This window comes from Rattus norvegicus, chromosome 15 (genome assembly GCF_036323735.1).
Source record: "Rattus norvegicus strain BN/NHsdMcwi chromosome 15, GRCr8, whole genome shotgun sequence".
NCBI lineage: Eukaryota > Metazoa > Chordata > Mammalia > Rodentia > Muridae > Rattus > Rattus norvegicus.
The window spans coordinates 86702516-86717911 of record NC_086033.1 but is presented as its reverse complement, the minus strand read 5'-3'; the positions used below and the strand labels follow the sequence as shown (position 1 = coordinate 86717911).

The 15396-nt window shown below is 44.6% G+C and overlaps 1 long non-coding RNA gene across 2 annotated transcripts; it reads left to right on the top strand.

Annotated features, from left to right (window-relative positions):
- Positions 1-1967: 1967 nt before the first annotated feature.
- LOC100909907 (uncharacterized) lies at positions 1968-12036 on the top strand. Of its 2 annotated transcripts, XR_005494408.2 has the most exons (3): positions 2080-2329; positions 7895-8655; positions 11427-12036. It is a non-coding gene; the product is annotated as an uncharacterized LOC100909907 (long non-coding RNA). The 2 variants fall into 2 exon arrangements; XR_146315.6 differs by lacking the exon at positions 11427-12036 and having other exon boundaries at positions 1968-2329; positions 7895-8761.
- The last annotated feature ends 3360 nt before the right edge of the window (positions 12037-15396 follow it).

Here is a 15396-nt window from a genome sequence, read left to right as displayed (position 1 = left end):
ATTTTAAATAGTAATAACCAAATAAAATGTCATCTTTGCGCTGCGGAGATAGTTCCATAAAGTGCTTAACCTTGCAAGGATGAGGACAAGAATTCTATTCTAAGACCTAAATTTAAAAAAAAGAAAATGCTGAGTCCGATGGTGCTTATAAGCCCAGCAGGGTTGGCTGCAAGACCCCTGAGCTCAGAGGCCAGCCAGTCTAGACTCCTTTACAAATTCCAGGTCAGTGAGACAGCCTGTCTCAAAAAAGAAAGATCAGCAGCTTCCTAGGAATAACTTCCAAGTCCTCTTGATACTATGTGCATGAATGTGCACATGTGAACACCAACATGCAAAAACACACACACACATACACACACACAAATGTCTATGAAGATTACTAATTTTTTCAGTGAAAAATATTATAAACTTATTCTTAATTCAACCAATGTATTGAGTGTTTCATATGTCCTGGAGATAAAAAGACTTTAAATTAAACTCATTTAGAGAGAAACTCATTAGAGAAGTAGATGTGCAAATAATTAAATGACGCTAGCATGTATCCTGCAGTAGATACATTATTTATATGGAAAAAAATTACAGACCCAAGTGCCAGACTTTCATAGCTCTATTATAGCGTTTTAGAACACAATACACTGGGTGTTCATGTTGCTGTCACTGCAGACTTTAGTCTTTTGAGGAACAGAACTATTCTTTGGACATCTCCACTACCTAGGAAATCACTGTACCTGTGTGTGGTAGTCACGTGATGATTGCTGAAGGGAGTTGCAGAATTAAGTTATGCTTAGTGCCAAGAGAAAGATTTATGAGTGGATAGGCAGAAGAGATTATATCTGAACTAAACCTTAGAAGATTAGCTGGAAATTTCCATGGATATGAAATAATAAACTGGGATTTGTAAAATCACGGGCAGTGTGAAATGACAATAAAAATAATAACAATTGTCACATTGGACATGCAGTATGGCAGGACGTCTGCTGCATTTAATCCTTATATCCACTGTGCAATTAACAGAAGCATACTTTTGCAGCTGGGGCAGCCGAGACGTGTAATCATTTTTTAAAAAAATAACGAAGATAATAACAGCGTGTCCATCTTCACACTACAGCTGAGGAGTGAGACTGACATTTACACCCCACCCCACCCCCTACCATTATCAAGGGACACAATGAGTCTATTATCCAAAGCCCTCAGGCTAGACCACACTGGACAGTCATTCAGAAATACCAGCTCCTGCATCTAACCCGCTCATCACTGCCGCCGCCGCCTCTCTGAGTGGATATCCATCTGTCCTCCCACCCTTGTGACTCTCATTTCCGTGACTCAGCTCTGCTGTCTGCCAGCTGCTCCTCTCTCTGCTTAGCCTCTGTTTCTCGTTAGTATGTTTCTGTTTCTAGTTACAATGTTTCTGTTTCTAGGATTCTCTCCTCCTCCTCCTCCTCCTCCTCCTCCTCCTCCTCCTCCTCCTCCTCCTCCTCCTCCTCCTCCTCCTCCTCCACCTGTCTCTGTCTCATTTTCGTGTCTTTTGAGAGATCCTCACTGTACTAGAGGAATCATCTAAAGTCGCCTACCCCTTGTGGGCTTGCACAGCCCAGCAAGCACCTCCTGTTTTGGAAATGTCCAAGTTCAGACTAAGGTAGGGATAGAATACATAGCCCATGGTAGTGAAGGAACCAATGTTGCTTCTTCCCACCCACATCGCCTGTTGACAAGCAAGTCATTTGGCTTAAGATAGACAAGTAGAGACCTCTGAAGCTTCACTCCATCCAAGGATCAGCAGGAGAGGGAGCCAGCAGGCCAAAAATGCTTCTCACTTGGTACAACTTCTGCTGTTCCTCCCCCTGCCCCGAAGCAGATGCTCCAAGAACTCTCTTTTCTAAATTTCTTGCAGGCTACTGAAGGCATGTGAGCCAGCCGTCAATTCAGTGAATTTCCTATCGAGGTTAAATTAAATGGAGTGATTTTATTTCTTGTAAACAGAAACCCAGAAAGAACTGTAGTTTTGTCTCTCACATCTGAGCTGACTTTGGCTACTGTAAACAGGAACCCAGAAAGAACTCCTGTAGTTTTGTCTCTCACGTCTGAGCTGACTTCGGCTATTCTTAACCCAATCTGCTGAGCTCAGTGTAGCAAGGCCATGGGATCTAACTCACAGAAACTACTGTCTACAGACCCGTTTGTGGCCTCTGTGTTCAGGAGGGGGCTGGAGGCTGTTTCTTTGCCTCCACAATCTAAACAGAAGAGCTGATGTCATGCTTATATCCTGACATTAACCAGTGAAAATCTGAAGATACTTGAGAAAGAGACAAGGATGGAGACAAGGATTGAGGTAGGACTCCGGGAGAGGTGCATCTGAAAGGTGGGAGGCATCATGTCCCCGTCCCCTGGAGTGAAGAGATAAGCAGAAGTTTGTAAAGGCGGGCACGTTTAATGAGCTGAGAGAACTGGACAGAATTATGTAAATAGCCTGTTTCCTCTGGGACAGGAGAGCCAAGGTCATCTGCTGGCAGTGTGGGAGTGAGAGGAGGATTTGCTAAGATGACTGAAGGCTTGGAAACGCTGCCAGGAGAAGCCAAGGAAAGAGGAGGAGCTAGGGAAGGAGGCTCCCAGGAGCTGGCAGGAGGATTGTATGCTGGGCAGAGGCAACTGTTTCTATTTGCGCCCACTAAGAGCGATTAGCCACTCCACAGACACATCTCGGACAAAGGACAGGCAAATCTTCTCTGAAACTTTTCCAGAGCAAAATCAGGGACTTACAAACTCGAACTAATTTCACAATACAACAAAAAGTTTAATGCAGCGTTCCAGTCTTGTAGCACTGCAGCTACTCAAACTGAGCCCCATTGCTGGTCTGTAAGGTAATAAGGACTGGACCAAAGAGAGCCAGCGACTGCTGAAATTTGTTCTTAAAGAATCTGGATGTTTGTCTGATCCAATTCCTTTTGAGATGAAGTTGTCAACTTGGTATAGCCAAGTGTGAAAGGAAAGTCAGGCAAAAATACCCTTATCAGATACTTACCAGATACACTGGTCAAAATACCAGAGTATTTAGAATTGACATTCTTGTAGACAAACTGTTAAAGGTGATTTTTAAAAAGTATTATTGGTGAAAAACATAGCCATTGGAACAGCCCGTATTTATACTGAGAATAGAAAGCTCATGTCTCAAGCCTCTGAGAAGTAACTTGACTGGTTTGGGCACTGTGTGTGTGTGTGTGAGTGTGTGTGTGTGTGTGTGTGTGTGTGTGTGTGTGTGTGTGTGTGTGTGTGTGTGTGTGCGCGTGCGCGCAGGGATCCACATACTGAAATTAGTTCTTAACACACCCTGTCTGCTGGAGCTGGGGAGCAACTGAGCCGATAACCTAAGTTGCAGGCTTCATTGTGAAGTGCCAGTTAGACTCCCAAAGTCCAACTGTGTTTCTGACACATCAGGAAGTGAAGAGCAGGACCAGCCGGCCAGGCCCAAATGAAGACAGCAAGCATCTGGATACAATTCAACCAACATGCGACTTTGGCTCTTGTTGCATTTTGAATGACAAACAAGTCTAGAAGAAGTGTCCTGTCTGAGAATCAGACTAGTAGTGGGCACCGTGCGGAATAGGAAGAAGCGGGGTAGAATTCCAGGAGAAGTTTGTCTTCTCACTGAGTGGCTCAGAAAAAAGCAGCTTGATCCTAAAAGAATGAGAGCTCAGTAGTCTAAGGGTTGCTTTACCTAACTCTTCTGAGGTGCAGGGGCTTCAAGTCAGCACAAACCGAGTCATAATAGAGACTAAAATGCATCCTCCATCTCTTGTTCTTTACAAACCCCAAAGCATCACACCCTTCAAGGATGACTCTAAAGCAGTCGGGTTTTTATTTGAGACCGGATTTACCCTGGAGAGAAACAAAAAGATACTTCCGTTGAAACTTGCTGTAACTCGTCGCGGTCGCTAGAGGGCAGTCATGACCCTGAGGATACGGGGTTAGGGCTTAGATCACAGCTTTAAAATGAAAGCCCCAGGCAGGATTGTAAAGGCATTTTTGTTTGAGGAGAAAAGAGGAAGGGGAAAGAGAAAATAGCACCTTGTTGATCATATTCCTGGGGAATTAATGAGAAACAGCAGTCACTAGGTCCCACAAGCCTGTGCACATTTTTCTTTCTGGGAGAACAGACGACTCCTGCCGGTGCCTTCGGATGGCAGTTGTAGGACCGTGATTCAGCATGTGGAATGGAATGAGGTCAGGTCCTCAATCCACTTGGTGATTTAACCTGCCTACGAAATAGCAAAAGATCAAGGTGGCCGGGCAACCGCACCACAACAAAACACATATCACTGCCACCTGACGTTATGGAGCTTTCTACCGCAGCTATATTGGTAGGCTGTTAGTGGGGAGTGTGTGTGTGTGTGTGTGTGTGTGTGTGTGTGTGTGTGTGTGTGTGTGTGGGCGCGCACATGTATGTGTGTGCCTCTGTGTGTGTGTGTGCGCGCGTGTGTGTATGTGTGTGTATGTGTGTGTGTGCATGCCTCTGTGTGTGTGTGTGTGTTTGATATGTTATGCCTTTTTAGATTGTGAAGTCAAAATTATTCTATTAAAAAAAAATCCCCACAGCTCTATTTAACCCACGCTATTTGTGGGAGGTCAGGAAGAAGTGACTCACATGACCACAAAAAAAAAAAAAAAAAAAAAAAGCTTGTGAAAACGGAGATGAAATGGTGACAGGCATCTGATCTCTAAGGCTCTGAAAACAAACCTTTCTTTACAGTGAATTGGGTGGGGTAGGGGTGGGGAAGATCAAGAAATGATTCTAAATATTAAGGAAAACATCCGTTCCAAAGCTCATAGAAAATGTTAATGTGCCGAGCACGCAATGTTTTCTGTTAGTTCCGTGCTCAAATGTGGCTCTTAGCCATTTTACATAGGAAAATCCCTGTACTGGACCGTATATCAGGACGTATTTTGGACATCTGGGATTGCTGAACTCTTTACGGGAATGCGACCGCAGTGTTTGCAGATGCCGACAGCAGCTGAAGACTCCTTGGGGACATCAGGCATGCATCTGAAGAATGAGAACAGAAGTCAGGCATCCCAGCGCAGATCTAATGGCCAGTGTCCATCCTTCCACGAGACCATCCTGGATCCTTGAAGGAGACGTCTTTTGGATGCTTTGAGAAATACCCAAGCCCTAGTTCCTCAAAGTGAAATGATTTGCCCCATCTTGTCGGCAGTAAAAAGAAATGAGAGAAAAACTTAGCTCTGTGACCATTGCTCCATCTGTCTACAACATAGCTGCAACTGATTTATGGAACATACTTCTACATACTGTATTTTTAGTTAGTAAAATGGGGGCAAAGAGAAACAAGTCATACGATCAAATGTTAAGATATCCTATCACGAGTCTTTGGACCACACTTTGTTCTAACCTCCTCTCTGAGGATCTATGTGACCTTGGACTGACTGTTCCAATTCTTTCCATAACAGAGATTTGCATGGGGACAGTAGGGTGGGAGTATTTGGTCTTGTGGGTTCACTGTGACCCTTGTACTTACAGGAAGAGACAAGTCCTGTGAGTCCTGAAGAAACCTTCATGGACTGCACGCTGAGTGCCAAGGGGGTTTTAGATGCCTACTTCTTTTGCAGCAGAGAGCGTAGCCTATCTGCCGTGTAACGTTCAGGGCAAGTTCGTACACAGGAGTGAAAGTGGATATCCTAAAGTGCCTGCAAGTCTTAGACTGTCCGATGCCTGGGTAAAATGTGCAGCTGAACAGACTATAGCGAGTTCCCTCCGATGCTTGCCTGGTCTTGTCAGGAAATAGAAGTGTGCTTCATCATTGCTAATTGTACCTTTTAGGCCGTTCAACAATTATTGCACACTCCTAAAGCGTAGTAGCTGTGTTTCACACATTCTAGAAATTCTCAGGACCACACTGCTCATTTGTAACTCACCAAAGGGCAACTGCATCGATGAGATTCCGATGCTAAGGGAGGAAGGGGCTCACCTCACATATTTTCATGGTTTCCCTTCACTTCCAATGTACCTTAGCCATCTGTCTAGAGGCGAAAGCTGGAGCTTGTTCATATGCAAATTAAAAATAAACCTGATGAGCTGGAGAGATGGCTCAGGGGTTAGGTGCATTAGCTGCTCTTCCAGAGGTCCTGAGTTCAAATCCCAGCAACCACATGGTGGCTCACAGCCATCTGTAATGGGATCTGATGCCCTCCCTCTTTCATTCTTTCTCTGTTCCTTTCCACTTTGTTTCATTTCTTCTCATTATTATACTTTTAAGTAGACAAAATGAAAAAGCTGGTGTTTCTTCTTTTGAAAATACAAACAGTAAGAGAAACGTGAAGAGACCCGGCATCTCCCCAAAATGGCCCTGAATTGTCTTTAGTGCAACATACTGATGATTGCTTTTCCACGGAGGGAAAATGGAAGATTTGTAGTTTTAGTTATCTATGGTGTACTGCTTAAATGTCAGAATACCCCCAAAAGCTTAGCTTTTTAATTAACATACAAAGCAACAGGTTTCTTTATGGCATCCCTTGCGTTGTTTCTGTGGGTCCTTCCAGCCCTCGTCTTCTCTCTGCTTCTCCATTCTTATTCTTCCCCCATTCTAACCCACTCCCACAGAAATACATGCAAAGGAAATTTAGAAGCTAGAGTCCATATCTGAGGAAGAACATGGGGCATTTGTCCCACATTGTCTCATTTGTAATATTTTCTACTCCCGCAAGTTTTATTTTTCTTTATGACTGAGTAAAATTCCCTTGTGTGGGGGTTGGGGATTTAGCCCAGTGGTAGAGGCCCTGGGTTCGGTCCCCAGCTCCGAAAAAAAGAAAAGAAAAAAAAATTCCCTTGTGTGTTGTATGTGCAACATTTTCATTGTTCCATCATCTATGATGGACGTCTAGGCAGTTCTGTTCTCTTCATGTCTACAACTCATTATACAAAAACACAATGGTTTCCAGGCTGTACAGACTTTTGAAGATGCTTTACCTGCTCTTCAAGTAGGCCATGATTTTTCATAATATTGTGGGATCCTTTGACTAATAAAATAAAAGGAGGGAGCTGCCCAGAAGATTCAGAAGGTAAAACCACCAGCTGCCAAGCCTGAAGACTGGAGTTCAAGCACCGGGCCCCACACAGTGAAAGGAGAAAACAGACTCCCTCAAGCCGGCCTCTCACCTTCAATCATGTTGCAGAATGTGCACACAATAAATAAACAAACAAATAATAAAATACGTAAATAAAACGGAAACATGATTATCAAAACAATGCAGAATAATCCAGGTGTGGTGGTGTATGACTTTAATTCCAGGGCTCGGAAGGCAGAGGGAGGCAGACCTCTGTGAGTTCCAAGCCTGCCTTATCTACATATCAAATTCCAGGACAGCCAGGACTACACAGGGAGACCCTGCCTCAAGAAAACAAAAGATCAGAACAAAAAGAGAGATTGACTCGTGCCTGATGTGCTCACAACCAGTTAACTCTTCACCAAACGGTCTTCCTTTCCACTTGAGCACACTGCTAAAGAATGGCCACTGCCACTTCCCAGCCGGGCAAAGCCCCATGACTGGGCATTGGTCAAAGGAGCACAAAGAGAAGCGATGAGGATTGCTTCCGGGCTTGGCACCTGCACCTCCCAACCATAGTTCTTCCTCTCTTGTTTTCCCATTCATCCTTTCTGAAGCCTAAGGATCCAGAGAAGCTTCTAGACATCTAAACTGCTACTTGGAGGTAAGTTACCCAGAAGGCTTGACTAGCCAAGCCAAAGCTATAATATAATTGTTTATGAACAATAAACTCTATCTAGGAATCTCTCTATGCCAATTTCAAATTTTGAAGATTCGAAGTTCTGTTTAACTTTCGTAAATTTACCAAAAGCCATTTAAAGTTTTTTCTTTTCTGTTCTAGAAATGAATGCACCTAACCCATGTCACCCCCAAAAGAGAAATTACTCCCAACTAGTTTTGACCTCTACCTATCTGAGGAAACAGCATTATTCTAAAGATCTTCATGGATGCCGGGGAGTCAAGGTCCCCGGAAGTGTGGATGTGGCTATCCGCCCACCTCTCCCTACCATTAATCCAGGAAGCATCAACTGCCAAAGGCACCTGGAATAGACAAATAAAAAAAATCAGTGAATACAAGCTATAGTCAGGAAACCAATGGGGAGGAAACCAACAAGGGGGGCCTTCCTCTGGGACATGAGTAGATGGGGGTGGGTAGAGACCCACAAAGCAACAATGTTTGGTATGGAGATTACCTGAAGGACTGGACAGGGAAAAGCTATGAAGAAATGGAGAAAGAACATGAGGAAGTGAGCGGCAGAGATTGGAGAAGACTCCCCTCCACGGTCTCCAAAGAACCCTACAATTCGGATCAGGAATGGAGAGGAAGTAGTAACCGCCATCTTGGATCCATCCTTCCTGGCCTCCTCAGTATCTTCCCCGTTCTCTTTTCTATTCCATACCCAACCTACTTTCTAGCTGTGCTGTTACCGTGTCACCTCTGTGTCCCCCAGCCTTCTTTTGAGACAGCTACATGATTTCCTGAGTGTTTGCATGGGAAGTTTGAAGTACAGCTAACTAAAGTAAATACAAAAGACAGACGGACCAACTGAGAAAGAACCTTCTCATTCTTGTCCTGGCCATGCTCCACGATCAGGCTTAAAGGTATACCCCAGACCTGAGCCCACAGTCACAGCAATTCTTACCTGCCAGCAGTGCTTTTGTCCCGATATGAAAGTAAATAAATCTTGCCCTCATTTTTTTTCCTCCCTGATTCTCTGGAATTTGCTGCCACTGAGGAAGATTGAGCAATTGATTTCTCTGAAGGGAACACCCCTTTTTCTGGGAAAACTTAAACACATTCCTTCCTAGAAGAGAAAGGAAAGACCAAAAGGCTTTTGGCAATATTTTCAGACCTAATTATCTAAGAAAACGACATTTCACAATTATGAGACAGTATGGTAGCAAAAGTTTTGATTTGACGTTGTCTGTTCTTGCCAAAGGTTTTAGAGATCCTTTACTCTCATTTGGCCCAAGGCAGCTAGGTCTTGTCCAAGGCCTTGTAGAGACAACTAGACGCCTATAGTTGGTGCTTTTGCTTAAGGGAATTAGACTGAGACTGGAAGCCTCCCTTGTCCTTTTGAGCCCTAGAGCACTGGGCTGACTTGGGGACTCTGTCCTTTGTCTCTTTATCTATGACAAAGAGGGGGGAGATGGACAAAGCTGCCATGTCCTCCCCCCCTTTGCTCGCCTCCGTCCTCGCTGCCAGCACAGACTCTCTTTCTTCCTATATTCAACCTCAGTGTAAGAGTTCTCTTGGCACTAGAGTGGGATCTTTCTGACCTCTCACTCTAAAGCAAGCCCTCAATAATTCCCTATCACGTTGCCCTGATTTCTTTTCATTCACAGAAATATTCACATTTGATAAAAAAAATCACTGAATATTTTATGAGTAATTCCTTCTTATCTGAAATAATTCTCTCCCTCTTTTTTAAAGATCTACTAATTTATTATATGTAAGTACACTGTAGCTGTCTTCAGACACACCAGAAGAGGGCATCAGATCTCATTCCAGATGGTGTGAGTCACCATGTGGTTGCTGGGAGTCGAACTCAGGACCTCTGGAAGAGCAGTCAGTACTCTTAACTGCTGAGCCATCTCTCCAGTCTGAAATAATTCTCTTAAGAACCTTCTCAGTTTCCATTGTCGATCATATGCACCCCCGCCCCCATACACATACACTTTAGACTTGAGTTAGATGAGTCTTCAGACTTGGTCTGCTTGCTCCTCACGGCACACTTCCGCGTCTAGCATTCAGTGCGTAACCAGCAGTCAGTGAACGAGAAAGTGCGCAAACTCAAAGTGCACTGCGAGGCATGTAGATATTTGATCTTGTTGATCTTGGGGCGCTTCCCAAGAATGAGGAGATCCCGTGTGATGAGATAACAGGAGACTTGTATCCTAAAGCCAGATCTGAGGGAGAAGCTGGGGAGAGGTAGGAATGAGGTAGACCGAGAGCGGGGAAAGAAAGGCTTTCTATGAGCTCCCGCTAGGAACAAACTCAGCACGAGGGACACAGTAGAGAAACATCTGTGCTCCTCTTTTGTATTTCGGTATCCGTAATAGACACATTAAGCCGGAGGCCATTCTTCCCGGGCTTCCTAAGCCATTTGAGATGTAACAAGGTGTTAGATCTGTGATATTTATCTCCCAGTGGTGGTGTGCGGATTAAAATGGATTAAAGTACGTAATGTCTGTAGCATGCTGCTGCAGAACGAACATTCGCCTCGGCTGCTTGGACCCCTCCTCCCCGGGACTGTGCGCACGGCCCTCAGCACACACCACCCTTTTCAGCATGTACACATGTTTGAAATAATCCCCTGTCGCTGCATCTTTCCCCATTACCCTCCCTGCCTCTCTGATCCCAGTCCAGAACAAAGCTTCCAAAATGAGCTCCCCTCCGTCAGCGGTAGGCCCACCATAATCCAATTACAGACGCTGCTCATTCCAAAGCCACCATGGATTTCCTATTGTCACAAACCAGGAGCACATTCAGAATCTTCTGTCTTTGCATCTTCCCACATTCCTCAGTGCTCATTGTTTGAATTCCTTTTTCTTGGTCGTACAGACACCACACCCAGCAAGTCTCCTCTGCACTGGTGTCGCCACTCCCTGAGTCTCTGCAATGCCTTTTATACTTAATTTTTAAATGTTGCAGGTCCCTAACACGTGGCCTTTTAAACTTCTCTTCCGTCAATATTCTCATCCACGTCTATTTTTTACATCCATTTATATGTCAACTCCCAAATCAATATCCTCTAAACGTGTGTCCCAGAGTGAGATCTGTCTATTCGAGTGTTTATGTGCCGTGTTTGTACGCATGGCGTAAGTGCATCACAAGCGTTATGTGCAACAAATCGGGCTCCTACTTGTCCCCAGGGCAGTCCAAACCTGTATGCTCCTCCTGCAGCCTTTTCCGTGTTTTTTTTTTTTTTTTTTTTCTTTTTCCTGAGCTGGGGACCGAACCCAGGGCCTTGCGCTTCCTAGGCAAGCGCTCTACCGCTGAGCTAAATCCCCAACCCCTCCTGCAGCCTTTTCCATGCTGGTAAGTTTTGTAGAAAATGGGAGATTTCTTCTTTAACTGTTGGGCATGATGTACCGCTAGGTCCCGCCAATCTTTTCTCCCAGTCTGTCTCCTCCTAACCATCTCTGCTTCCTTCTCTAAGGCCTCTACCCTCATCACCTCTCACCCAAAGTAATGTGAGCTCCCCACCAGCTTGTTCCCACTATCTGAATACAACAACAGCCTAAGATAATATTCTAACAATTAATTTTGGTCATAACCGATAGACTAGAATTTACTTTATCCAAATCCGACCCAATGTACCTAGCTTCTGCCCACACAAAACGTTTAGTCCCTTCTCCCTTCCCTTAAGACAGACCACGGTTCTTCTCAGAAGTCCCGGCGCCATTACTGTGAAGAGACATCAGGAACGAGGCAACTTCTTGAGAAGAAAGCTTTTAAATGGAACCTTGCCACAGTTTCAGAGGGTTAGCCAACTGGAGCATGGTGTCAGGGAGGCAGGCATGGTGCTGGAAAAGCAGCCAGGAGCTACCTTCTGACCCATGGGCAGCAGAAAGAGGGAGAGACCCCGGGCCTGGCAGTGGGCTTTTGAAACTTCAAAGCCACTCCCAGTGATACACTCCTCCAACAAGGACATAACTCCTAGTCGGCTCACCCGCTGGGGACTAAGCATTCAAACAAATGAGCCCATGGGGGCCATTCTCATCCAAACCATCACAGTCCTCTTCGGCTGCTGCTTTTGCAGAACTGTTTCACCACGGGATGGCACCTTCTTTGCATACAATCTCTGAGGGTCCGCACTGAAGAATTACCATGATTTGGTAATCTAATTCCTTCCTTATATTTTCCTGTACTTTTTTTTCTTTCTTTTGTATCACTTACGTGTATAGAACTTCCTAACTAGACTGTCAACTCTGTGTTGGCCGCTACATATCAGGACCTAGCACAGGGCTTGGCCTGTAACTGCAGAGAACAAATAAACTTTAATATTTATTTTTATGACATTTAATTTTTCGTATTTGTGTCTTTGTGTGTGGATGTGTGTGTATGTGTCTTAGTTAGGGTTTTATTACAGACACCATGACCAAGGCAACTCCAATAAGGACAACATTTAATTGTGGCTGGCTTACGCGTTTAGCCGTTCGGTCCATTATCATCAAGGCAGGAACATGGCAGCATCCAGGGAGGCACTGTGCAGGAGGAGCTGAGAGTTCAGCATCTTCATCTGAAGGCTGCTAGGAGGGTCTTAAGCCCATGCCCACAGTGACACACCTACACCAACAAGGCCACACCTCCTAACAGTGCCACTCTCTGGGCCAAGCATATACAAACCACCACATTATGTGAGGGTGGAAGCCTATGAAGTCCAGAAGAAGATGGTGAATTCCCTAGAGCTGGAGTTACAGGCTGTTGCGAGCCACCCAAAGTGGGTACTGGGAATGAAAATTGGGTCCTATGGAAGAGCAGTAAGTCCTCTTAACTGCCGAGTCATCTCTGCACCCCTCCCCCAAAAACATATCCATAAGGAAATATCTGCATCACTTAGGTGTGATAACATAAAGATTGACAATAACATCGCCCTAGATCCCTTAAGGCAGTTGGGAAATTGGAAGCGTTCTGTCTTTGGGGGATTTGATGGGAAAAGATATATAGAATATCCCTGGAAGGGTTTGCACTGACCCCTGAAACCACACACTGGTTTTTCTAGTCAAAGTTACAAACAACCACTGTGATGGTTTGTATATGCTAAGCCCAGGGAGTGGCACTATTAGGAGGTGTGGTCCTGTTGGAGTAGGTGTGTCACTGTGTGTGTGTGTGGGCTTTAAGACCCTCGTCCTAGCTGCCTGGAAGCCAGAATTCTGCTAGCAGCCTCCAAATGGAGATGTAGAACTCTCAGCTCCTCCTGCACCATGCCTGCCTGGATGCTGCCATGTACCCACCTTGATGATAATGGACTGAACCTCTGAACCTGTAAGCCAGCCCTCATTAAATGTTGTTCTTATAAGAGTTGCCTTGGTCATGGTGTCTGTTCACAGCAGTAACACCCTAACTAAGACAGAAGTTGGTACCAGGAGTCAGGTATTCCTGTGACAGCCTGACCATGTTTTGGGGAGGACTGTGGAAGGTCAATTGTTTTGTGTGTCAACTTCACACAAGCTGGAGTTATCACAGAGAAAGGAGCCTCCCTTGAAGAAGTGCCTCCATGAGATCTAGCTGTAAGGCATTTTCTCAACTAGTGATCAAGGGTGGCAGGGTACATTGAGGGTGGTGCCATCCCTGGGCTGCTAGTCTTGGGTTTTATAAGAAAGCAAGCTGAGCAAGCCAGGGGAAGCAAGTCAGTTAGTACCACCCCTCCATGGCCTCTGCATCAGCTCCTGCTTCCTGACCTGCTTGAGTTCCAATCCTGACTTCTTTGGTGATGAACAGCAATCTGGAAGTGTAAGCTGAATAAACCCTTTCCTCCCCAACTTGCTTCTTGGTCATGATGTTTTTTTGTGCAGGAATAGAAACCTGACTAAGACAGCCACTTATATGGTCAGGCCAGGTCTAATAGAGTCAGCAACAGCTTGTGAAAACTAAGGCTTTGAGGTTTTAGATTTAAAGGCTTCAGTTGTTCCTGCTCCACAGCCCCGTGATGGTTGGCTTTTGTTACTGTAGAACTACAGATCTACACACCAGCTACTTTCACCATGAGAAAAAGCACTTGACCTCCACCCATACTGAATGGAAGGCAAGTCTCGAGATTTGGGAGGAATCACTGGCCCTCTGGACTACATTCCCTGTGGAACTGTCTCACTGAGAGGATCACCTCTGGGGAACGATTAACACTCTGCACTTTGAAACACATTTGGGAAGAGGGAAAAAAAATTAAAAGATTTCGTCTCAAGCCAGAGTCACTGCTGCCTCGGCCATGAAAGCTCAGCCTTCTCTGAACCTTATGTGCCTCGGGACTTCCAGAACCTCCCAGTTAATGACTGTCCTTAACCGCCCCTGTGCATTTCCGCTAGCACCTAAAATGTCCTCACCTGTAAGCTCCGTGCATTATTAGTTATTAAGTAGTCTGCAGTAATTACTGTGTCTTCAATAAATTATAAAATAATTATTATTTATTATAAATAATCGACCCTCACATCTTCAACCAAGAGTTACTATCAACGTAAAAAGGATTGATCTAAGGGAAAAACCGAAGACACTTCAGACTCTGTATGAAATGTCCCCAGACACTTTCAATCCTGTCTACTCATCTACCCTTTTAGCATCCACACAGGAGTAAAACTGCTAAGATAAACTTCACGCGACCAGCATTATAAAATGCCTGATCGATAGTTGCAAGTTTCACACACAGTGGTAAATCTATTCTCACGCTGGTATTACTGGGCTTGAGACTTTGACACACAAAGGTGTCCTTGAAAATTATTTTAACGAAAAACAAATAGGAAAGAATGAGGTCTTTAAGATACTACCGGAAGGTGAAAGGAGAATGAGGTGGAGTTGAGCACTAACAGGGCAGGAGGATTGGCTGACACAGAAGAAAAGATTTCCTAAGTATCTTCAGCTCACTGCCTAAATGGGCATCGCTAAACACATCCAAAAAGCAAAAGGTCAGGCTATGCTCACATCTCTAATGTAAATGCTGGTGTATATGAGCTCCCAGAAGGCAATTTTCAAAGACGAAATACTGTTTTTCTTAACTACATCTAACATTTGAAACCATAAAATAAATCCAAAGTCTAACTCTGTTATTTCTGAATTCAAAGACACACTGACCTATCCTCAAGTGAACAGCCTGCCAAGAAAGATACACAGGTTAACACAGGCAAAAAGCTTCCAGACACTCTTAGTCACCATGAAAGGAGTAGAAACATAGAACTTGGAAAAGCTGAGCTTATTTCCCCTTAAAGTACAGAAAGGGCCGGACATGAAGATGTGACTGAAGCAGGTTTAAACTTTTGTCCTCTCTGGTTTCTAAATGGTGGTAAACTATGTCCAGCAATTGGGCATTTTAACCAGTTTTAAGCATATATTCTGTGACTTTAAATCAATTCAGTTTGCCATGCATCCAGTGCCCTGTTCCTCTGCAGAACATATTCGCCCTCTCAGACAGAACTTCTCACTTCCCATTTCTCACCCCCTTGAAACCACTGTTCTACTGTATATTCCCTTCCCCTTAAAATTGCCATTCTGCTGCACATCTGTGTGAACTTGACTCTTCTGGGTGCTTCCTGTACACCTAAGAATTCAATGATTGCCTTTGTGTGACTGGCATTTCACTTTACACAATATCGTACGTAGGCTTTATGCATAGAAGAGTCTCTTCTCGG